Genomic DNA, 26,192 nt, shown 5'->3' with positions numbered 1-26,192 from the left:
TAAGACCTCATATTGCTGCAGAAGTCGACCAACGACTATCTTTAAAGAAAGCCATTTGAGCCGTGCTCTCTCCCAACTATGCGTTTTCGTGAACTTCGCTATCTGTCTGTGTTTGGTTTCCCGCCCTTATTGCGGTTACCTCGTGGTTCTTCTCCATTCAACGTGTGGCAGCAGTGATGTGTATAGATATTTGCGCCGTGTACCGTCTTGGGTTTGGTGCATATAGTTTCCGACAAGGGGGTCTGGAGCGAGTCTGTCGGTTGTTGCGGACGAGGGAAGTTATCTCCGCGCGGTGCAGTCAGCTGGGGCCTTTGGCAGCCCCTGCGCAGTGTCGGAGCGTGTGTGGAGCTGTCCATGAGCTTCGTGGTTCACCGACCCAGGACGTCAAAGTTGAGTAGTGATTTCGACTACCCAAACCGCGTCTATTCATGTTGTGGTGGTTCGCTTCGGTGGTTTGCTGTTGGGGAGGTTTTCCGGTGAGCAACACCGAGTGGTTCTACTGCTGAGATTTAGCCGCCATGCGGTGCAATTAACTATTTTTCTCGACTACGATTTGGGTGCACCAGTGGAATTTTCTGTCTTGTGGCCGTTAGTGTTCTGGTTACCTGCCCTGGGCACTGACGTAAATTCAGGCAGTGTTCTTTTGAGCGAAGTAAATTATTACCGTGTTTCAAGTTCAAGTGTACCAGCGGAATTTTCTGCCTAGTGGCCGTTAGTGTTCTGGTTACCTGCCCTGGCCACTAACGTAATTTCAGGCAGCATCCTTTCCTCACTTGTTGTCGCTGTCCAACATGGTGTGTAATTTTGGCAGCTAATACATACTCCACTGTGGATTATCACGTTTGTAACATTGCCGGTTTGAGTTCTCAAATACTGATTGACGGGAAGCAAGTCGTCATATCGGTCTCTCCGTGGCTGTCCCCTGGTTGGGTTCCGACGGATCAAGTATAGTTGGGCTCACCACCTATCTCACCTAAGTGAACGAGGGTAGACAGACCCTCCCTGGAGGCTTTCTGAGTGCCAACGGTGTTTAATTATATGTTGTCAGCTATTTTAAATTTTAGGCTTATGGTTATTTGTTTTGTTTCCTTAAAATTTTGCAAAATTAATTTCTAAATTTATCTTTCAAGCTTAAACACTGGGGTCTTCTGCAGTTAATTGTGACCCTCAGCCATTGGTATTGCACCTTGCACATGTTGCTACTTTAAATTATTTTATTCCTATCTTAATTGGATTTGTATCTTGCTGATTTTAAGATTTTTTTGTTGTTAAACATGATAGTCTTCTGCCTTTAAAGGTCTATGGTAATGTGTTCTGAAGTTTTGAAATTTAACTGTGGCCCTCAGCCATTTGTATTGCTCCTTGCGTATGTTGGTTTTTGAATTATTTTATTGGAATCTTAATTGGATTTTTATCTTGTTGAGATTTCTTGTTGGAGGCCTTCAGCCGTGAAAGAGTTGCATTCGGTAAATATTCGGCTATGTGCCGTTTTGGTTGTAAAGGTTATTAAATTACAATAAATGACAATTAGAAGCAGAAGCTGACCTCATCCCTTGGCCCTTTTCACACTCCTATTACCTATTCTGCCCAGCGGGCTTAGCGGGCGTTTCACCATTGTGTTTGACACAGATGTAGTATCTTGTGAGGGTCACGCTTACGAAATTTTGAAATCCTCTAACCTCAGCTACACGCTTTGGATTTGACTGAAAATGATTGTAAACATTTCTTGCATGAACTTCAGATCCTCTAGACAGTTTGAGGCATGTACTGGTTGATCTCGATTGCAAACTGAACTAGCGAGACGTATTCTACCTTCCCTGACACTTTTACTTAATTTGATTTTAATGCTCACAAAGGGAATTTCATTTTATTTAACCTGTTTCGCAACAGTACTACTGTTTCCGACCTTTTTTTCCGCTGTGATATGTTTCTTCAGGTCACTGTTCCCGGATACCAAATTCAAGTGTTGGCGACACGCGGAAGACGAAGCAAAAAAAGATCCTCTCTATCTTTTACTTAACCACCCACGAAAAAGCGGCTAATTTTCCCATGCTTCGTTATATGTCGAGCTGTATTTTTTCTTTTTACGTCTTACTACTGTCAACGAGGCATCGGAATCACTAATTGTATTGACGGTTAACTATTTAGCGCTAAACCTACGTAGCTATCCAAACTGAGATACTTTCAATACAAACGAAATGGTGAGCCGCTACAACCGACTGTTTTACTCTAATCATCTGCGATTACCTGACGGGAGGCCCTAGCCACAAGACTTTTCGGCCGAGTGGTTCTAGGCGCTACAGTCTGGAACCGCACGACCGCTACCGTCGCAGGTTCGAATCCTCCCTCGGGCATGGGTGTGTGTGATGTCCTTAGGTTAGTTAGGTTTAAGTAGTTCTAAGTTCTAGGGGACTGATGACCTCAGATGTTAAGTCCCATAGTGCTCAGCGCCATTTGAACCACAAGACATTTCCATTTACTAAGTACAAGCATGGAATTCACATCTATTGGTATTACACCATCCGTGGAATACCATGTATTACGTCACGGAAAGTTGACTTATAAAGCGAAATTAAAACTGAAAATCTGAAGATTTCGGAGGAAAATCCCTATTTCCAGCAGAACACGGTAGATCCTCCAACGGATCGACAAAAAAATGGCTCTGACCGCTGTGGGACTTAACATCTATGGTCATCAGTCCCCTAGAACTTAGAACTACTTAAACCTAACTAACCTAAGGACATCACACAACACCCAGTCATCACGAGGCAGAGAAAAACGGATCGAAAGATCTGGCAAGATCTTCAACGGTTCCGGCAACAAAGATGCAGACGCATTACAAGTTTGCACTGGGTATTACAATTACAAATGGCTAAAATTAATATGAAAATCTTCATTCCCATGTGACGGCTTCATGCATATATAATTTATCGACGTACTTTATACTGTAATGCATACGTATTTTATTGAGGTACTTTATATCTTTCTGATGATGCTCAGCCTGCACATAATTTGAATTTATACATCATGATGAAATTGTTTGTGCATTTTTATCACATCTGAAGATGGTAATAATTTGTTGAAACCGAAATGTTAATGTCTGTAGTAATTATGCGATCTTGACGTGATAATTTATTACACAAAACATGCCTAGTTGTCCGCATAGGGCTACGGTCACAGTGGTAACAACACCGGGGGATTCCGCCAACGACCGACGTGGGACGAAGACGACCTGCCTTTTCAAATCAGTTCTCCAATACGCGCGTTGTCTCTTCGAAGCCAATGCCAACGACAGAACGTACAGATTTCGGTCGACGATTGCTGGAAGTAAGATTAGACTTTTTTCTGGTGAACTTCCCCAGAAGCAAACCATGCATTGTGAAAGACTTAAATGTTTAGTACAAGAAATAAGAGGTCTGTGGCATCAGGAGGATGATAAGTATCACCAACAGGAGTATATCTCGGAATGTACAGTCCGAAAGTAAGAGAACAGCAATATTTCTGAAGCTGAGGCTCACAAAAATTCAGAAACCGTACTTACACTATATCAAGTTGAAAATTGTGGCTCATACGCTATAACACAATTCTTTGGTGTGACCGAATGGAATATCTTCTTCCTAGATTGTAAAATCATTTCTTCCTCTTCTTTTTGCTGATCTTTATCCAATATCTGCATGGGTGGCACGCTAATCATGGATCTGGCATTGTTAGCCACAAGACGGAATTTGTTTACCCCACCTAGCAGCATCTAGAGTCATCACAATTCAAAGCGTGCGAACATTATCTGTATGTCTGCGGACGCGGAACTAAGGCGAGACGAGAGTAGCACCCCGGCATTCATCTGGTCGGATGTGGGAAATCGCTTAAAAACCACATCCAGGCTGGCCAACACACAGACCCTCGTCGTTAAACAAAAGGGCGGATTCGATCTGGGGCCGCCACGTCTCCCCGAATCCCGGAAGCCGAGTGCTAACACCCGCGGCTATCCGGGCAGTACACTGTGAAATCATTTCCAAAACATAATTCGATATTTTTGTAATGTAACGGTTGTCATTTCAAATTTGCAACATTGTGTTTTTGTTAACTTTGAATACATTGTCATGGTAAGTAAATTAGATTATTCGGCAACAAATAACTGATTGCATAAATAAAAGTTGCGGATCATTTGCGAGTAAATTCTGTTGCAACCCTGTCCTGCTCATTATATTAGCTCACCCGGCTTAAGCCGTTGTCACACGGGACGAGTTACGTAACGGTGACGTGGCGCTCTACGAGTTTTGTGACCTCACTTCCTGTATTTTATGTTGAGGAGCCATTTCGTCACGTGAAATACAAAATAAGTTCTTTGATATTCCGGCAACGTGCCACGTAAAGTAGAACCAATAGGAAGCAAAAACGCTCATTGCGTCACAAACAGAAAGACGCCATATTGTACTTGCCGCTTTCATTATAAGATAATGTTCGTTGGATATTATGTTTTACGTTACATTCTATGAATATATACTATTGGTAAGCACCAGCACATTGAATGTCGCAAGAACGAATCGTTATTGGTACGATTTGTTGTAGCAAAATGACGGTAAACGTCATACCAGTGGTTAAAGAATTTTCGTGTGTGGTTATTTTCGCGTTATAACCTGTATGTCGTAGGGTAAATCGTTTTAAGGCAACGACAAATTGAAGATTCGTGAGAACGTTTCGCTCTTTTTGTGACTTGTTGTAATTAAATGTCAGACAGTAACAATTCGACCATTAAAGCCTTTAGAGTACTATAAAATAAAATACGTAGTCACTACTTATAGTGTTACAGAATAGCTTAGTTGATTGACGTGCCATGTCGTGGAACGGAGGACAGAACGATGGAGGGTCTCCGCCCTGCTATATAATTTTTTTTCCTCTTCTCGTTTTCTAAAAGGCTGCGGGACTTTCCCATGAAATTAATAGAAATAATTTCTGCAATATTTTAGGTTATGTAAATATAAGAGCGCTCTCTATCAGAACGCAGTTTGTTCGATTTGGTGAACTTTTATAATCTGATGTCCTTACTTAGTGGACATTTATCTTTCATTTTTGTTTTCTTATACATTCAAGGATATTGAAATGTTTATGTATACCGCTGACATAACTACATGACTAGAATATGGTAAAGAGAGGAAATGTCCGTTTTAATAACCCAGATACATTCAAGGATATTGAAATATTTATGTATACCGCTGACATAACTACATGACTAGATTATGGTAAAGAGAGGAAATGTGCGTTTTAATAACCCAGATGTAGGAATTCTACGCGCATAGACTTTTGTGAACAAACTGTATGGTTTGCGACCCAAATAAAGCCTGTAACTGCCACTGCAGGGCGCTAAGTGCGAAAAATCACGTCAGCCCGTTAGCGGTGTGCTGACAGAACTGTGTCACGTGATGTTCAGTAAGCGGTCTGCATGCACGTCGGCGTTAGCTGCCTCGTCCCTTGTGCCGACGACTTGACTGTATGGAGTAGTATTCAAGTAGTATTGGACTTAATAACAATCACGATATTTTGAACAAGGTGTTGAACAGAATTAACAAAAAGAAAGTTATTGTACGGTTACGACTAGCCCCTCTTCAAATGAAATGCGTTACCTGGTATTGGGTTGTTTTTCAATGTCTAATCATATACAGTATACACTGAAGCGTCAAAGAACCTGGCATAGGAATTCATAATCAAATACAGACATATCGAAAGAGGAAAAATACGGCGCTGCGGTCAGCAACGCCTATGTAAGACAACAAGTGTCTGGCGCAGTTGTTAGATCGGTTACTGCTGCTACAATGGCGGGTTATCAAGATTTAAGTGAGTCTGAACGTAATGTTATAGTCGGTGCACGAGCAATGGGACACAGCATCTCCGAGGTAGCGATGAAGTGGGGATTTTCCCATACGACCATTCCACGTGTGTGCTGTGAATATCAGGAAACCGGTAAAACATCAAATCTCCGACATCTCTGCGGACGGAAATAGATCCTGCAAGAACGAGAACAACGACGACTGAAGAGAATCGTTCAACGTGACAGGAAGTGCACCTATTCCTCAAATTGCTGCACATTTCAATGTTGGGCCATCAACAAGTGTCAGAGTGCGAACCATTCAACGAAATATCATCGATATGAGCTTTTGGAGCCGAAGGCCCACCAGTGATTGACAGTTTATTCCATAAGTAAAACTCTACTGTTCAACAGCACAACGAGGCCCAGAGCTTGCATCACAGTTGAAACTGTTGGCACGTAATACTGTAAAAAATTTTTTTTTGGAACAAATAAACTTATATTTAAAACCATAATAATTTTTAGCAATTTATAATCATCATGCCCTTTAAATAGAATAAGACAGGAAAGAGCATATGCCTATAACTTTTTTAAAGAAGGTGGTAGGGTTAAATAGCGAGCAATTGAGTATTAGAGAAGGAGATCTGATACGTGTGAATAGGGGAGAAATTATCTGGAATACTCTCTTATAGAGATGGAAACTTATTTGTAAGGATGTTTTCTTGACTGTATGGATCCAGAAGATTTTTGGACCATATTTCCGTGTTACCAAAACACACACACACACACACACACACACACACACACACACAGAGAGAGAGAGAGAGAGAGAGAGAGAGAGAGAGAGAGAGATAGAGAGAGAGAGAGAGAGAGAGAGAGAGAAGAATGATATGTTAGTTTGTCAGAACAATTAATTAAAGAAATCTTTGTCCCTTAGATAAGTAATAATATTCATGACTAGTGTTAATTTTACCTCTTTGTTTTCATTATGTCACAAACAACGCAATTGGTTTAGATGTCTATTATTTCTGTAATGAGTAAATTTCGTAATTGCAAGAGCCTTCTTAGGTTGTACAGTCTTTTTTTTACAATAATCCGAGATTAATTTTTCAAGAACGCTCTTCTTTAAAGTAAAACTCTCCTCCATCATTCTTGGTAAACTTTTAAATATTTTGTCGAGAGTGAATTGCCCCTTACGCCTCACGTAGCCAAAGATTGTTTCTGACGGCCAAAAGAAAACTTTAGCAGTGAGAAGATAATTTTTCTTTAGCTCCTGTATTTGCTGATTTCAATTTGCTTTCGATAATGTCAGTACATGAGACAGAAAATAGCATACTGAGCAAGAGGTAAGTTACCTTTCTTTCAGGGCAAATATCACCTTGTAAACTTGTGAGCAAACAGTATGTTGTCAGAATTTTCAGATGTTGTGCTAAGTCAGCAGATTAATTTACAATCAACAACGAAGGTAATCTTAAATAGTTAGTTTCTTCCGAGCTGAACAGTGTTTCACTTTTTTTTTCTATTTTTTTTTTTTTTTTTTTTTTTATATTTCAAGTCAGACATTGCATTTCATGTTAAATAGCTTTCATAATGTTCTTCAGTATTGAGTGTTCGCAATTACAAGGTGTACAAATTTGCTTCCGCCGTTTTTTCCCCAAAATTTGAGGCTTTAATGAAACAAAGTGGTTACACATGTATCATTAAAAGTATTTTCCATCGATGGCCACTACTTTCTCCCATCTTTCGGGAAGTCTACGAATCCCGCGTCGAAAAAATTGTTCATCTTTTGAAGCGATCCACGAATCGATCAAGTTTCTGACTTCTTCATGAGACGGAAGTGTTGGTCAGCCAGTCCATGCGCCATTGATCTAAACAGGTGATAGAGGAAGCAATATCTGGAGAATACGGCGGGTCGGATAGGACCTCCCATTATAACGTTTCCAAAGTACGTTTTGACCTCTTTTGCAACATGAAGTCGAGTGTTGTCGTACTGCAAAATCACTTTATCGTGCCTCTCGCTGTATTGCGGCCGTTTGTTTTTTAATGCTCTGCTCAAACGCATTAACTGCGTTCGATAACGAGCACGTGTGATTGTTTCACTTGGTTTTAACACCTCATAGTACACTACGCCGAGCTGGTCCCACCAAGTGCAGAGCATGATCTTGGAGCCGTAAGTACTCGGTTTGGCCATATACGAGGAAGCATGGCCGGGATATCCACATGATTTCTTGCGTTTAGGATTATCGTAATGAACCCATTTTTCGTCCCCGATCACAATGCGATGCAGAAATCCCTTCCGTTTTTGCGTCCGAAGCAACTATTCACAAACACACAAACGCCGTTCAACGTCTCTTGGTTTCAGCTCACACGAGACCCAAGTTCCTTCTTCTTGAATCATGCCCCATAGCCTTGAGACGTTTGGAAATGGCTTGCTGAGTTACTCCCACTAATCGTGCCAATTCTTCTTGAGTTTGACGCGAGTCTTCACTCAGCGATGTCTCCAATTCTGCATCTTGAAAACATTCCCTCTTCCACCACTATAATGGTCTGCGACGTTAAAATCACCGTTCTTGAAGCGTTGAAAACACTCACGACACGATCTTTCACAAATAGCGTCCTTACCATACGTACTTGAGAGCATTCGACGAGACTCATCCGCTGTTTTCTTAATACTGAAACAAAACAATAACACTTCCCGCAAATGACGAGAATTAGGTTCGTAAACTGACATTTTTCAATCAAGAACAACTTCATGATGCAGACACCATTCGACTATGTTTGATCGAGGTTATGTTGACCGAGGTCCAAGCTAACTGCCTGACGTCAGCGACCTGTTTCTTTCGACCGCTACTTACAGCTGTCGGCACCTATCGGCAAACGGCGGAAGCAAAGTTGTACACGTTGTAGTTTCTTTTAGGATTTAATTAAATTCATTTTCATTATTTCGCATTCTAGGTTTCACTGAGATTAAATTTTTGTTCCACTACACTGTTTACAAGCGCAATATGGCGCCACCCAACAGCCAGTGTTGCCCAGCTGGGGAATACGATATCTTAACGATACGTTACACGAGGAGAAAATTTTTGAAAAGGAATATTCAGTATTTCACGTATAGATAAATTACGTAGAAAACTTGCAGATGGCGTCTGGTGATCGTTGTCGGTGCATTGCGACCGTGCCTTAAGCCGTCCCTACACGGGACGAAGCATCTAACGTTGATGTTAACGCGCACAGAACATCCGACTTCACAACAGGCAGCGCCGTCGTCACACGGGACGTGCTGGTTAAGGTGATTAGTTCTATCAGCGCCCTCCACAGGTCGTTGTCGGCTTTATTTGACTCGCAGACCACATCGTTTCTGCACTAAAATTGACTCGCATCATAAAATAGCTGCGACAACTCTGCTATCGATTGTCGGAGAAGAGCGGAGAAAGTCGAGAAGAAAGTTCTGGACTCGTATTTGGCTTGAACAGCGAATTTATGGTAAAGGAATAGTACAGAATGGTGTCTAACAATCAGAGATACATACGGTACTACTGGAAATTATTCGTTGAACCAGGTGAATTTTCGTCCCATTTTCGGTTTTAAATGAAGCACAGTTAAGGTACAGTGCCCAATGACAATCTGCGCATGCGTAACATCCGTACCGTCTATGTTGCATTCACTATCGACGCTCTGAAATAACGTGCTTCATCACATAGATTTCAAGATCGAGATTCGTTTCGAAATTTCATTCAAATGGAAGAGAAGATGTTTTTGAAGCTGCTCAGCGTTAATGAAAAAGTTATTTGCCGGTAAGATACAGACATGAGCCAGTTTATAAACCCAGGGGCTTCTAGTGTATAACTTGTGTTTACTTTCAGGCATAGACTGGCAGCTGCGTTAAGATTTCTAGTCACTGGGGAAACATTCCAGTCATCGGCCTTAGCAACAAAAATTGCAGTAAATATGGGCCTCCGTATGTGGCATGTATTGTGTAAAGACGCTGTCTATAAATGTCATTATTTGATATTTGATACTCAAATTGTAACAAAAAGACGCACTTTTGATAAATCATCGTTGTGTCGTAGTACAGAAACGGTATACTTTTGCAATACACAAGTTATGATACTAAAAACAGCAACCACAAAACCTTTGACTAATCGATGTGTAGTTTCCTGTCATTTTATTATAACGAATGGTAGCCAAAACGGTGCGTTTTCGAGATATCTTCGCTCTGATGATGCTTGGAAACAGCTTATTTTCATACTACGCTCTTTATAAGATGGAAACCCCACCAAAAAGGATGTTTAACATACAATATCGTGGCTCCTATATTCTGCTTGTAATGCAAACCCGCGTCGGATCTCATTGCCCGCCATTCTCTCCAAGAGGCAAAAATCTGATGTGTCAGGTTGTTTATTTAACGCTCCGCAATGTAGTGCAAGGTGAGATTCCAGGCCGTGACGGCACCAGCTCCTCGGCCACGCATGTTTTCACGTCCCGTGAGAGGACGGCTTTAGGCTTTATTCAGAGAGGCACCGACAACGTTCGGCAGACGCAGTCGCCAGATGCCGCCCCACAACATCGGCTTACAGCTTGGTCACAGTGCGTCCCAGCTCCCTCGTCAGTTTTTGTCGGGATAAAAGAGTGTAAGTTAGTTTAGGCTACAATCTATTCTCTCAAGTAGGTTACAATCTATTTCAACCCCACGAAGGGGGGGGGGGGGGCTTCCGCTGCCACGATGTGCTGGGAGGAGAGTGCTGCAGTGTGGTTTTTGCTATCAAAAATGAGTCCGCATTCGAGTGATTGAGCTTTATCTGTCTCGAAAAGAAAGTGGCGAGTACTGTACGCTCTTTCGTCAGTTACTGGAATAACCAGAGACGTTTTACGAATATATGAGATAAAGAAAGAAACTTTCTGTTACGTACTCGAGATGATACGTGGTGACATTGAAAAGCGAGATCATAACGACTCTGCACCGCTTCACATAAAATAAGCAGGACACACATATTGTGAAGCGACAAGAGTCATGGAACAACGATGCGCACGTATGCAGTTGACGGCACAGTCGCATGGTATAAAGCACAGGACATTGGTGGATCTGTCATCTGTACTCAGGTGTTTCACGTGAAGAGCACCTTTGATTCCATAAGGAACTGTTGTGCTCAGCAACTGTAGACTATAAGAAAGGACAGGCACACAACAGTCAAAATTCTATTAGTCTTTTATTACTCTTGCATTTCTATATTTCAGCTATAAATAGCCATCTTGAGTGTATATGCGTTACAATACAACAAACTCGTGGCAGTACATGTCACCATGCGCTCTTACTGCCATATAGGTTGAACTGAGGCGGTTGTTTGCAGCAAGTACAATAGTCTTAGTTTACGTCATGTAACGGAAGTAACGCCCTCTATGTTAAGAATTAACTAATAGTGTTTCATTTCAAAACAGTAGTTTAAAAGCCCTTTTTTATACGTGGAATGGGATGAGTCCTCTGGTCCAATTGAACCGATCATTGACTGCAAATGGTCATGTTCGGGTACTCGGAGACCATTTTCAGCCATTCATGGACTTCATATTCCCAAACTACAATGTGATGTCAGTGGGCCACAACTGTATGCGGTTGGTTTGAAGAACATTGTGGACAATTCGAGGAAATGATATGCCCACTCAGATCGCCCGACATGAATCCCATCGAAAATTTATGGAACATAATCGACAGGTCAGTTCACGCTCAAACTCCTGCACCGACAACACTTTCGCTATTGTGGATGGCTATAGATGCAGCGTAGCTCACTATTTCTGCAAGTGACTTGCAACGAATTGTTAAGTCCATGTCACTTTGAGTTGTTACACTACGCTGGGCAAAAGGCGGCCTGACGCTATACTAGGAGGCATTCCATGACTCATGTCACCTTCGTCTATGTTGTACTGCACAGTAGTGGGTCGACGATAAGCTGTATCATTTGGACAGTGATGCCAACGTGTCCATTAGATGCTGATTATTATTCGTATTGTAAATATATATTAACTGAAAACATGTTTACTAACGCATTTCCCACAATTTTGTATTATGTTTTTGCTTCAGTGTCGGAGGTGTAACAGTGGAGTTTCCACTTAGCTATTGTCCGCTTGTGCGTGCAGCCGTAGATAGGCGGAAATATGGCTGTCGTACAGTAGCGGCGTTGGTTATTCTCTCTCTCTCTCTCTCTCTCTCTCTCTCTCTGAAGACGACTAGAGAGCCTGTATAGGGAGAGAGTGGCCAACCGGACGATACGGTGGCCATTTTTCTGCCAAACTGCGGGCGGGACTTTTGAATGGCCAGTAGTGGAGTACACACTCACCGAATCAAAAGCACAAGACAATATGGCGAAATCATTCGTTAAATGCCTTTCTTTACAGCTATACTATACTCATAGTAGCCTACTACGTACAGCACAGGACAATCTGATACAGTGGCTGTAAAAATTATTCGGTACTTGCATTTATCTCCTTCAAACTTCGTTTACTAGACATATTGCAATGAAAGTAACGTAAATAAAAAAATACAGTGTATAGCATTTGTTTTGTATCGGAAGTGTATAACGCTAAAGATTTAACGTACCTGTATTACATCAGATGAATGAAAGTCGTAAGCAGTTGTTTACTTGTCACATGCAAAAAGTGTGAGACGTATTTGTACTTCTTGTCACGTCTTCAAACTTCTTGCGTGTCACAAGTAAGCAACTGTTTACGACTTTCTTCCATATACTGAATAACTCTCGTAGATAACAAACGAAAAAGATTACAAAAATCAGGTAATGTTAAATGCAGGCTACTGTAATAACAACCAAATATAACGTATCCCTTCTACCCCACAGTAAGTAGGTCTATTAAAAACTGACTTCAAGAGTACCTACAATTATTTACTACGAATAATGTTCCAGCAACCACGACAACTGTGGAAAACGTGCTTACAACTTGTCTGCGTCAACAGTCAGGCAGTAATACTGAAACCAAAATAATGCCTAGTGTTCTGATTCGGAACGAAGTAAAGTTTGACGCTATAAAGTCCAATGAGCATGGCACAACAATTACAGGAACTTTCCGTTTCGAGCGAGGACTGTCAGATATTGGCTTCAGAAAAGCTTGTGATGCTACCAGTATGCACGAACTGTTAAAGAAATAAGAGCTTCAAAATGCAGTAAATTGTAATAGGCCTTCTTACTTCAAACATGTAGGCCTACCGACTTCATCAGAAAACGCTTCATTATTTCAACTCATATTTAAGATCGCAAACGCCAATTACGTACTAAAAACGATATACAAGTAAATCGAACATGCATGCACAACGCATAACAAGTTTCTCAATAATTCCGATACCATTTAATCGTTTCCAAAAGTCCTCTGAACTTCAATTCAACTCAAAAGCACGGCGAACATAGGAAGCGCGAGAGACGTTTGGCAGAAAAATGGCGCCAAAGCTAATCAACCAATCACGGGCAACTTCACCTATGGCCACTCTCTCTGTATACAGGCTCTCTAAAGACGACTCGCTGAGTGTGACACCTAGTGGTAGCACTTTGTACCTGTGGCGTGACGTCACAAGCCACAGCCAACGGGATATACGAACCCTGCAGTGTGCATCACAGCACAGGTCTTACGAGTGCCACCAGTGATCTCCAGCGGGCAGTGGATTTCATTTCAGAGGTGTGGTGTCACCGCCAGACACCACACTTGCTAGGTGGTAGCCTTTAAATCGGCCGCGGTCCATTAGTATAGCCGGACCCGCGTATCGCCACTGTCAGTGATTGCAGACCAAGCGCCGCCACACGGCAGGTCTAGAGAGACTTCCTAGCACTCGCCCCAGTTGTACAGCCGTCTTTGCTAGCGATGGTTCACTGACAAAATACGCTCTCATTTGCCGAGACGATAGTTAGCATAGCCTTCAGCTACGTCATTTGCTACGACCTAGCAAGGCGCCATAGCATTTGATATTTATCTTAAGAAGCATGTACAATCAAGAGCGATGTACTACAATTATGGATTAAAGTTAAGTATTACAGCAACTGCGTCCGTTTTTCTAAGTTCTCATTTCCTTATAATGTTTCAGACCTCACGCCAGTCAGCGTGAGCTTAACGCGTGCCTTTCGGCTACCTCCGAGTGGCTTGGCTGTCTTGCCACGCCACTACAAGAGGAGTTCAGAAACTGTTAAATGTGCGTTTAAATACATGCAAGCTCTCGATAAAACACGAAAATACCTTTAGTAACCACCTTTTCATTGACATATTCATTTCGTATGAGGTTTGCACAGAGCGAGTGTTCGCGATGTATGGCGGGCAAGGTGAATGTTGTGACGTAACAAGTTCGTTGCGGCCCCGTATTTCTCGTGGGCGCCACCACGACTCCACAGAGCTCAGGATTTAATGCCGAGTGCTCAAGGTGCCGGCAACGGTCTTGCCGCAGTGGATACACTGGTTCCCGTCAGATCACCGAAGTTAAGCGCTGTCGGGCGTGGCCAGCACTTGAATGGGTGACCATCCGGGCTGCCATGTGCTGTTGCCATTTTTCGGAGTGCACTCAGCTTGGTGATCTCAATTGAGGAGCTACTTGACCGACTAGTAGCGGCTCCGGTCAAAGAAAATCATCGTAAAGACTGGGAGAGCGGTGTGCTGACCACACGCCCCTCCTATCCGCATCCTCAGCTGAGGATGACACGGCGATCGGATGGGGCCACTTGTGGCCTGAAGACGGAGTGCTCAAGGTGCCACTGTGAACGCATCCTAATGCGTACACGCTACAGCCGACAAAGACACATTGAAGTTAAAATCTTCTGGGTTATTAGGCCGCGTCATGTTTCTTCTAAAATGTTCGACGTTTCGACCCCTCTGCTGGGATCTTCTTCAGGATGTTTCGGTGTTCGCTACTGCTAGAACACTGTCAGTGTGGACGAGTGTCGCGTCCACTTATAAAGGGGAAGTTTTGTGGCGTTCTTGCTGGAAAAGTGGTAGTGTTGGTTAAAATTCAAGTGGCTACCATTAGTGGGCCATAGTCATAGGCTAATATTCCCGCTCTGATGCAGAAGAAGGGGCGTTGGTAGCTCATCTCCTGTGGATACCATTGGCGGTCCATCGTCATTGGTTAGAAAGGCACTGTTTCACACTTATGCTGGAGAAGGGTTATTGGTTGAAATGCCTACTACCGCTATTGGTTGGTCGTCATCAGTGGCTAGATTCGAAACGGACAGAGCAAGAGAGGGCGAATGTTTACCCAAAATATTATTGTCCGCCGATGTGACTTGCAGAGTGTTGTTTGTGCCGCTCACACTCCGCGGCCGCGTATTTACTTCCGTGATGGCGGGGAGCCACGATGCCGGAAGACTATAGCCGTCCTCTCTATTGAAATTAGATGCATTCTTAGAAATTCCAACCGCTTCTCGGACCTTTCTTCTATAAATGTTTGTTTCTTTTGCCAGTACACGTACGTTATTAAAATCGATGTCAGAGCCACAGTTCTCGTGATGTTCCGCTACTGCCTATTTTGCACTTTGTTTTAGCCGCATGTGCCGTTCGTGTTCCTTAATGCGTTCTTTAACAGTTCTTTCCGTTTCGCCTATATACACTTTGCCACAGCCACATGACACTCGATAGATGTCCGCATTGTGAAGGTAATCAGGCGCATCCGTTTTCCGTCGGAAAAAGTCTTTTATTTTGGTTCAAATGGCTCTAAGCACTATGGGACTCAACTGCTGAGGTCATTAGTCCCCTGGAACTTAGAACTAGTGAAACCTAACTAACCTAAGGACATCACAAACATCCATGCCCGAGGCAGGATTCGAACCTGCGACCGTAGCGGTCTCGCGGTTCCAGACTGCAGCGCCTTTAACCGCACGGCCACTTCGGCCGGCTCTTTTATTTTGTTTTGACTAAAGAAAGATGTCTGAATACCATTTTTCTTCAAAATTCTGCGTATGCGGTCAGTGATGCCAGAAACGAACGGTAACCTGACGGAGTGAGAAGGCGGTTCCTCATCATTCTTATTAGCGAAATAAATATTCCGCCTAAAAGCCCTGTCGATTGAATAAATATCATGCTCATTTGCCTTCAATGTCCTCTTAAAAAAATTCAACTCCGATTCCAAGTTGTCGTCATCGCTGATACAGGAGGCACGTGAAGACAGTGTTGAGTATTGCTTGCTTCTGGCCTGCGTGGTGGTGCGAAGTGGCACATAAATATCTGTTTGTGTTAGTCGACTTCCTGTACACTCTGTGACCTAGAGTGTTCAAAAAATGGCTCTGAGCACTATGGGACTTAACTTCTAAGGTCATCAGTCCCCTAGAACTTAGAACTACTTAAACCTAACTACCCTAAGGACATCACACACATCCATGCCCGGGGCAGGATTCGAACCTGCGACCGTAGCAGTCACGCGGTTCCAGACTGTAGCGCCTTTAACCGCTTGGCCACCGCGGCCGGCACTAGTGTTATCAGATCTTCTGTACACTAACACATCTAGGAAGTGGACGTGACACTCGACTCTGACAGTATTCTAGCAGTAGTGAACACCAAACGATCCTGAAGAAGATCCCAGCAGAGGGGTCGAAACGTCGAACATTTTGGAAGAAACATGACGCGGCCTAATAACCCAGCAGATTTTAACTTCAGTGACAACGGCCATGAAAGCCCGCAGACTTACATAAAGACACATTGTTCGTGTGCCTCTGGCGAGTGTCTTTGGCCCGGCATGGACACCCCTCGGACCCGTAAGTCACGGCGCGCCGCGGCCGGCCGTCGAATTAGGCGCCATTACGGCGCCCGCCGTACGTCGCCGCCACATTAGGCCAGCGTAACCACCGGCCGCGGGCACCGCGCCGGGTTTCCGGCCGCGGGCAGCCGCGCCACGCAGCGCAGCGCAAACACGCCGCCGGCAATCAAGCCGCCCGCAGGCCCCGGAATGGGCCGATCGCCGGTTTTCATTACAGCGCGGGGCCGAGCCGCTGACAAACAGAGCGCCACGAGAGGAGAGGAGAGATCCGCGTTTTCCTCCGGTTAGCCGTCCTTGGGGGCGCCTCGCCCTAATGACAGCGCCTGGACCCCAATTCTCCTAAGTGAATTGCACGTCTCGGCCGGCCCAATTGGTGGTCGGTACGCGCCGGCCGTAATGAAAATAATCAACACGCCAGAATCGCCGCAAATGGGAAATGACAATTGTTTCCCTCCTCCGAACACCGTCAGGAACTCGACACCTCTCTGTCTCTCCAGCCACTGGTCCCTTCAAGTCTGGTATGATAACCTCTTGTCCGAACAATACAGACCAAGCAGTTGTTCCCATTCCATTCGTCAACCATCTTCTCTACAGCTTGTATTACATGATGCACCTATCGTATACAAGTCTCTCCGAGCGCCGCAAGCATGAAAGTCTATAACTGCAACATTTTTCGGACATGTCCGAAAGAACAGACACCATATAAGTACATAGTTCTGGCAATACCGACCATGACCTCCTTCTTCTGTGCAGATGCACACAAGCTCAGTTGTGCGACTGGATTCGTGATTTCCTGTCAGGAAGGTCGCAGTTCGTAGTAATAGACGGCAAATCATCGAGTAAAACTGAAGTGATATCAGGTGTTTCCCAGGGAAGCGTCCTGGGACCTCTGCTGTTCCTGATCTATATAAATGGCCTGGGTGACAATCTGAGCAGTTCTCTTAGGTTGTTAGCCGATGATACTGTAATTTACCGTCTAGTAAGGTCATCCGAAGACCAGTATCAGTTGCAAAGCGATTTAGAAAAGATTGCTGTATGGTGTGGCAGGTGGCAGTTGACGCTATATAACGAAAAGTGTGTGGTGATCCACATGAGTTCCAAAAAAAATCCGTTGGAGTTCGATTACTCGATAAATAGTACAATTCTCAAGGCTGTCAATTCAACTAAGTACATGGGTGTTAAAATTACGAACAACTTCAGTTGGAAAGACCACAAAGATAATATTGTGGGGAAGGCGAGCCAGAGGTTGCGTTTCATTGGCAGGACACTTCGAAGATGCAACAAGTCCACTAGAGAGACAGCTTACACTACACTCGTTCGTCCTCTGTTAGAATATTGCTGCGCGGTGTGGGATCCTTACCAGGTGGGATTGACGGAGGACATCGAAAGGGTGCAAAAAAGGGCAGCTCGTTTTGTATTATCACATAATAAGGGAGAGAGTGTGGCAGATATGATACGCGAGTTGGGATGGAAGTCATAAAGCAAAGACGTTTTTCGTCGCGGCGAGATCTATTTTCGAAATTTCAGTCACCGACTTTCTCTTCCGAATCCGAAAATATTTTGTTGAGGCCAACCTACATAGATAGGAATGATCATCAAAATAAAATAAGAGAAATCAGAGCTCGAACAGAGGGGTTTAGGTGTTCGCTTTTCCCGCGCGCTGTTCGGGAGTGGAATGGTAGGGGGATAGTATGATTGTGGTTCGATGAACCCTCTGCCAAGCACTTAAATGTGAATTGCAGAGTAATCATGTAGATGTAGATGTAGATATTCCCCGAATTCTTACAAAACTTGGTAAGAATGTCTTCCACGTGTAATGAGTGTATTGGGGTGGGACATTACGAATGTAGTGTGTGGACTAACAAGGTGAGAGTGTAGGTCTCGCGGGAGGCGTGTGGAGATAGTCCCTGCAGTCGCACTATCCTCTGTGCCCTCGGTGGCTCAGATAGGTAGAGCGTCTGCCATATAAGCAGGAGATCCTGGGTTCGAGTCCCGGTCGGGGCACACATTTTCACCTGTCCCTGTTGACATACATCAACGCCCGTCAGCAGCTGAAGGTATTAAAAATTAGTTCTAATTTCGTAAAAGTTGATTATTTTGTAACAACATCAACACCCGTCAGCAGCTGAAGGTATTAAAAATTAGTTCTAATTTCGTAAAAGTTGATTATTTTGTAACTGTTATTTTAAACGTCTGAGTATGGCGTCACCTATCGATACCACCATACTGGTGTCATAAAGGTAGCAAAGAAATTGTAAATTTCCATCAGACGCCTATAGCGCTCGCGTGGGATCTGGCAGCCCCAATGGAACACTTCCGCTGAACCATGGCTCCAGCAGCTCTTTACGCCACAATATAGAATGGCCGGTGGCAGCCACGCAGACCACTCACACTCGGAGCCACTTCGCAACATGACGATATGCAGACGCAAACACCATCATTTGCGGTTTAGTTCATGGATCCACATTCTTATTGATGTTGTGCAGATGGACTCTCTTTCTTGCTGCATTGTTGGTATACCTTTTGCTTACTGTGTTAACTTGTTCCTAATCATTTCTGCTCCTGTCCATCTTGCCCTTGACGACGGTTACTGCACCACTCTCTAGCCCATCTCTCCTTACCGTTGTGTATGAAGTCGTACACGACGCTGAGAAATGTAGGTTCGCATGTATTAAGCAGTTATTCATGTTTTGTGCAGGTAGAATGAAATTACGTTATGATCATACACAGATATGCACTGTTCGTTTTGTGTCACGCTGGTACGAGTAAATGATCACACAGGCCAACGAAAAAAAATTTTTTTAATATTTTTTACTTTGATAGCTGATTTTTATAGATTTTTATGAGCTGAATCCAAATCTAGCCTAGTTTTTTTTTGTATCACCCGTGGTTTTAGAGCAATATGTTTTTTATTATATAGTATAAAAATCCTATGCTATACGGTAAACGGGGAAATTAATGAAACTCTTTGTTACAACATAAGCATGGTTTGTATTTACAGTAAGCTACTTAAAACAATGATATGTGTTAATGGAGGCTTCAAAGTTTGGAAATTATGATACCAAACTGCCGAGGTCAGCGGTCCCTAACCTTACGCACTATTTAATCTAACTTTAACTAACTTACTCTGAGGACAACACACACACCCATGCCCGAGGGAGAACTCGAACCTCCGACGGGGTGAGCCGCGCGGACCGTAACAAGGCGTTTCAGACCACGCGGCTACTCAGTGCGGCTAGAGGTTTCACTTGTCGGCTGGAATTGGTTTGTATTTTCTTTCTCTTTTTTTCTTTGAAGCTTCTTGTGTAACTTTTTCTACGATGAGTCGCTTGCTGAACTTTCCGGTGAAGTGACCAACAGTAGTCGCCCATCATGTTGGTGTTCCAGAGGCCTTGGTAGCCTTTTTCCATCACTTTAATGTCCTGGTGAAAACGCTCTCCTTACTCCTCACTAACGTCTCCAATATTGCCCGGGAAGTAATAAAGGTCACTGTTCAAAAAGTGAACTTTGAGGCTCATAAGACATTCTAAAGTTTTAAACTTCTTTAACGTTGTAGCTGTAATAGAAACATATTCTCGGTCTTTTTCATGTCCTAAGAACTTTGTAACGACTTGCTTGAATGATACCTATGCTTCCTTCTCTTTTAAGGTCTTTTTGGATTCAAAGTTAACAACAAACATCAATTTTCTAATGCCAAGTTCGACAAAGACGCCATCTTTTAGTTTAGCTTCTGAAAGGTGTGGAAACTTTTGGGAGAGATGCTTAAAACATGGTCCATCTTTAGGCAAAGCCTTTACAAACTATTTCATTAGGCCTAACTTTATATGTAGAGGTGGTAGGAGTACGGTTTTTAGATCTACAAGGTTTTTGCGTAGAATGTTCTAAGAAACATGGAAATTTGGTAAAGCCACCTTGCTGACCAAGGAGCATGTATGGTCGCCACATATCATCCAACCATGAGAAGAATAGCCTGTTTTATTTAGCACTATTTCTAGGTTTTCATAGCTTCCTTTCATGTGTACAGAATGTCCAACAGGAATAGATGCATACATGTTACCATTGTGTAATAAAACAGCCTTTAAACCAGTTTTTGATAAATCAATTAACAGCCTCCTATCTTCCTTTTTATATTCAATACCAAACTTATTCATCAGACCAGGAATGTCTGAGCACTACACTAAATCACCTTCTTGTTGAAAAAGCCTGGATAATTGCTGCTCTCTCTTTCTATACATGTATATGCTGGCTTCAACTGCCAATAAGTTCTTTTCTTTTAATCTGGAGCCAAGCAATTCAGCTTTTCCTTTCGTTAAGCCCAGATCCCTAACCAAATCGGTAAGCTCGATCTGAGTAAACAATTTGGGCTGTAGACTTTCTGTATTACAATGGAATTCATCATCATTTGGTTCATGTAAATCAGATTGTACATCAGAAAATATTTCTGTTGGAACAGAAATTAAATCATCTGGTGGTTCAGGAACCGGCAAATCTACACCATGCACTACTGATCGGATGTCGGACGGAACGTTAAGGTAGCTTATTACGTTCTTGTTTTTCGGATTATGACAGGTAATACAAAAAATGCAAATGTAGAAATCATCAGAATCATTTCTTGGCTCCGTCCATATCCTAAGAACAGCAAATTTAAAGGATTTTTTCTCCTTTTTGGACCATTTTCTCAGGTATTCAACACACACATAACATACCTTATGCGGGGCCGTGGATTTATCTGGATCACTAAGTTTAGATCCAAAGTATGACAGATAAACCTTTTTCACAAAGTCTGTAATGTTTCGTTGGCTATTTTTAATTACAAATTCACCGCAAATATAACAAAAAGTGACAGCAGAGATTTTACAACCACGATTAGACATTGTACTGAGCATATTTACAGGAAACTGGAAAGTGAGGTTAGGTTGACAGTAAACAAAACATCGTCTGTTAACACAAAAATAGAATCGACTTTCTTTTACCAGCAAATATTTTTCAGCAGTGCTACCAACGTCATCTATATTCATTACACCTCTTTTTTAAATTATTTTAACTATATAAAAGCTGTTAATTCTTTAAAAAATCGCTTAGTTTAACAAATTTAACTGCGAAATGTGAATAAATTATGGGTGATACAGTTTTGTTGGATTTCCCACCCTGAAAAACACAAGAATAAGGTATTTTCAGCAAAAAAGTTTTTCCATCGTTGGCCTTCGTTATCTATCGTTACGTTTCACAGCATTTTAGAGATAGACGACGCAATTATATATGCAGCATATGCCTTAGTCGTTAAGAGAACAGCGGAACGACGACGTAAAGCCAGTCTGTATAAAGTAGAAACGATCTTGGCTAGGAAGAAGGGTGAAGGCGGGTACATAAAATGATAAACCAAAACATTATGTCCACCGCCCACTGCGAGGCTGGATGCTAGCTAGTGCCGTTGCGGGGTCGTGACGCGGTAACAAAAGTAAATAAGCGGAGTAGACAAGGACGGGGAATCACCCTAGCAAAAATATGGGCTGCAAATGGGAAATCCATTGAGATAAGAGACTTTGAGAAAGGGCAGATTATTATTACACATAGTCTGTGAACGAGTATCTCGGAAACGGCGAAGCTGGTCGAATATTCACGTTCTACTGTCGTGAGAATCTATGGAAAGAGGTAGAAGGATAGTGAAATTACTAGTAGGCGCTAAATGGTTGGACGTTCACGACTGATCACAGAACGTGGGGTTTGAAGGCTTGTTCGCTCTGTAAAGTAGGACAGATGGTGGCACCTCTGTCGAAACAGCACAATGCTGGTGCACGCACAAGTGTTTCGGAGCACACTGTTATCGAACATTGTTGGACAGGGAGCTCTGCAGCAGAACACCGCTACGTGTTCACATGCTGACCCAACGACATCGTCAATTGGGGAAGCAGCGGGCACGGGACCATAGGAATTCGATCGTCGATGAACGGAAACGTATTGGGTTTTCGGGTGAATCACTTTTTTGCTGCACTAGGTCGAAAGTCGTCTCCACAAACATAGTCATCGAGGTGAGCGGCGACGCTCAGAACCGCACCAAAATGCGTGCCTCTTACCACGAGGAACATTTGAAGGATCATCCATTCAAAGTCCGCTAGAAGAACTTTGGTAATATGAAGAAATGAGACAGCCAAATAACAGGACCAAAACCACAATGTTGTGACTTATTGCTGTATTTTTATGTGCTTAAAATAATTACACTATCTGAAGAGCAAACTTTTTTCTTCGAAACTGAAAATGTTGCACAGCTCTCAGTCTTCAGAGTGCAAAAGGGAGATTTTAGTGAAGTGGTGGAAGTAAAGTGGAACAAAACAATATACACATATGACTATGCCACTTTTTAACATTCTATCTCACTTCGACTATTAAGTAGTCCAATATCATCGTTTGAAAGTGCAATTAGTGTGGAGTTTGATACTCGATTGATCGAATGCAGAAGTAATGCTGAAAACGAAAATGCGGCTTTAGTCAGATGTACACATTGTTCTCTTCCACTCTGCTTTTACCACCAAACCGAAATCCCACACTTGTGCTCTGAAGACTGGATAGTTGTGCAACACTATCATGTCGGTAGAAAAAAGTTTGTTATCTTAGATGATGACCACGTGGCAGCAAAAGAAATGCAACTACTGCTTCATATTTGCTACACAACTCTCTTTGAGTAAGGAATGGTATATTTGCAGTCTTGTTCCTTGCAGTAGATAAAACTCCGCGATGAACCCCAGAGAAACGCTCAAGGCCGACCGACCGCCTTGTCATCCTCTGCCAGTGGCGTATTATGAAGGGGCATGCGATCAACACACCCTCTCTCCCAGCCGAAGTCAGATTTTCAGATCGTGGAGCTGCTACTTTCATTTAAGTAACTCTTCGGTTGTCCTCACAACGGCGAGCATACCTCGTTCCGGTGCACCCACCGTGGAAAAGCCCTTGGCAGTAATGGGATTTGAACCCGACTCTTTCGTGTGGTAGTGAAACCGATAACATTCATTTCACAAGAAGTCCTGCAAACGTGACGTTGTTTTGATGCTATATGCAGTGTGAAAGATTTATAAAAACACTTCGTTTTTGGTTCGATTTATTTTAATTGTTACTATAATGAAAGGTCAGATAGTGACTTATCGGCGGTTAAAGCTTTTACGAGCTGTAAGTTACAGCTTATAATGCAAAACTACGAAATCTGATGTTGGCGCTGCGGTTATGAGTTGAATTTGTCAAATACGCAACTACTGGTTCCTGGTTCGATTCTTCCCGTCCACAGATTTCTTCCTCCTTTCTAAAAGATTCTGTGACTTCCGTAATAATTTAACAGAAGCATGATCGATCTAATATACATATAAGAGTGGTCTCTCAAAAGTGAGTCGTCATTGTCAGTAATTTAGAATTTAAACATGAAAACGCAAATGCGAGTAAATTTTCAAAACACGTTTGTCACCTAGGAAAACAAACTACCACTCAAAATAAAAAGCATAGAAAAGAATGACATATTCACAAAATAACTGAAAGGCAGCTTTGCCTCAGTCATCTATAACATATAAAAGAAAATTTGCGAGCTACTTCCTTTAGGGAACTTTTTTGTCCGACAAGAATGTCTTCGATTAAAGTACATCTTTAACCACGAATAAGACACTTTTCGTTATTTTACTACCGCAAATTGTAGCAATACCGACATGTTTTCGATAGATTCTCAATGTGCTGATGTTTTGAAACAGCGTTTATTCACAGAACAAAAGTTAAATGAGTTGCCGCTTTTGTTCGTCTGCTAGAATGGCTATCCACCCTTTTTAACTACAGACCAACTATAAATTCTAATATGTACGTTAAATGGACTAAGCTTCAGCTTGTTTTCTGCTTGCAAATCAACAATTTGTCTCGCATTTCGGGCTGATGAAGACAGATTAGGAAGAACAGTTAGTACGTGTTTTTCAGCGCGTTTCGGAATTAATGCTTACGAAAGCTTTAATCTCTCCATTATCCATAGTCCAGTCCGCATGACTACAGAGCTTTACTCGTGTATAAACAACGTAATTTCGAAATTAACGTACACAGCAATAAAACAAAGCGTAACCTCCATTTCTCTCTAACAGTGGCTAATTTTATTGTTTTTAATGTCATGTTCGCCTGACGTCTTGTGAACCGTGCGATTACAAAGGTCGATGGCCAGCTCTTTCCGTTTCTCATATTGCGCATGATATAAAAATAACGACTCGTTTGCAGGGAGTCTTGCGGGATGAGTGTTACCCCAGTGATACACGGTATCTGCTCAGCTACGGACGCACAGGAAGAGAAAGCTACATATCAGATAATGTCAGCCACAACCCATGGCCCCAGTCACGTATTCGTCCAGATGGTTTCACTTCATCCTCGGTCAGCTGCTATTACTGTTATTATTTTATCGTGAAAAGTTATTGCCCCTGTATTGAAAGTTGAGGAATATATATTCGCTTCCAACGGATTCCTGCTGAATTCCCCAGTCAGTTTTACTTCAAGACTTACTTGTTATCTACAAAAAGAACAAGAGAATTTCGACTGGAATTCTTGTATTCCTCTATTACATGTCACACGTTGAACTGATGATACAAGCAGAAAAACCCTCTTTTTTCAAAAAAAATATCTTCAGAAAGAGTTTTTGCTGCTTTTTATAAGAATCAATTTCAGGCTTTGCTGCTGTAGATAATTTAAGCAGAATCGAGTAAAGTAATATCCTGGAAGCTATGGCACTTAATACTCTTGTGTCGACTTGAAGAACATATAGGCAGGTGCAGATGACGTGTTTATAGAGCAGCTACTGTAAACACGTAACAGCATCTTTAAGCGCGACCCGGAGTAATGAAATCAACGCGGAGACCACGACGAATAGCGTTGTCACGGCTGTAGTTCCCGAGAATGTTGCCATCAATTTGAGGGGACGGCCGGTTTGGGGTGGCACCGCTTAATTCTTCGTACGGCGTACACATTTTGCTGTCCATTCTAGGAACATGAGAGTTCTTAGGACACGCCGTATAAAGGGTACAGATTGAGAGGACACTAAGGAAAAACGCGAGGAGTAAATTGGATTTAGAAACTTCATTGTGAACCAAAGGGCCGGATGTCTATTTGCTCAGAAAAGTCGTCAAGTTTAATGGAAATTTCTGTTGGAAAGAACCGTCGAGTAACGAGATTAGGCTATCCAAAAAAGGGGGCATAACCAATTATTAAGTTAATTGCCGTGCCATTAGGGGCGATTTTGAATTTATGTAGATTTGAGTATTCCTCCTGTAAAATAAATTAGTGGCGTAGCGCGCGCCGTGATTATGTTTGATAAATATTCATTTAATCACCGATTACACTGGTTTTAATATGCAGTATTGTGTCCTCGCCAGCGGTGGTGCGGGGGGGGGGGGGGGGCGGTGTAACCAGCGGCGGCGATGCGGTGGGGCCTCAGGCGTCGACGTCAGCGTCGTTAGCGTCGTAACGTACGTGCTTGCTTTGCTTTCGAGATACATTCTACCCCCGCATAAACAAAACTTTGTGGAAATTTCATAAATCAGAGCAGAGATTTACTTCTGTTTCGTTGTCAGTTGCTGTTTATAACTCATGTTCATTAATGCCTCTGCCAGCCTCCTGCCTACAACTCATAAGGAAAACATGAGTTTCCTCTACACC

General features: G+C 42.7%; 1 protein-coding gene, 1 non-coding gene and 1 pseudogene across 2 annotated transcripts in view; 2 read left to right on the top strand and 1 right to left on the bottom strand.

Moving 5' to 3' along the window:
• LOC124594661 (homeobox protein aristaless) overlaps positions 1 to 26,192 on the bottom strand; it is a gene marked incomplete at its 5' end in the record, with an annotated part of 275,891 nt that overhangs the window by 61,325 nt on the left and 188,374 nt on the right. The window lies entirely within an intron of this gene.
• Positions 14,216 to 14,333, top strand: LOC124597386 (annotated as a pseudogene).
• On the top strand, positions 18,462 to 18,536 carry Trnai-uau. The gene has a single exon. It is a non-coding gene; the product is annotated as a tRNA-Ile (tRNA).

This window comes from Schistocerca americana, chromosome 2 (assembly GCF_021461395.2).
Source record: "Schistocerca americana isolate TAMUIC-IGC-003095 chromosome 2, iqSchAmer2.1, whole genome shotgun sequence".
NCBI classification, from domain to species: domain Eukaryota; kingdom Metazoa; phylum Arthropoda; class Insecta; order Orthoptera; family Acrididae; genus Schistocerca; species Schistocerca americana.
This window is presented reverse-complemented; position numbering and strand designations above follow the sequence as displayed.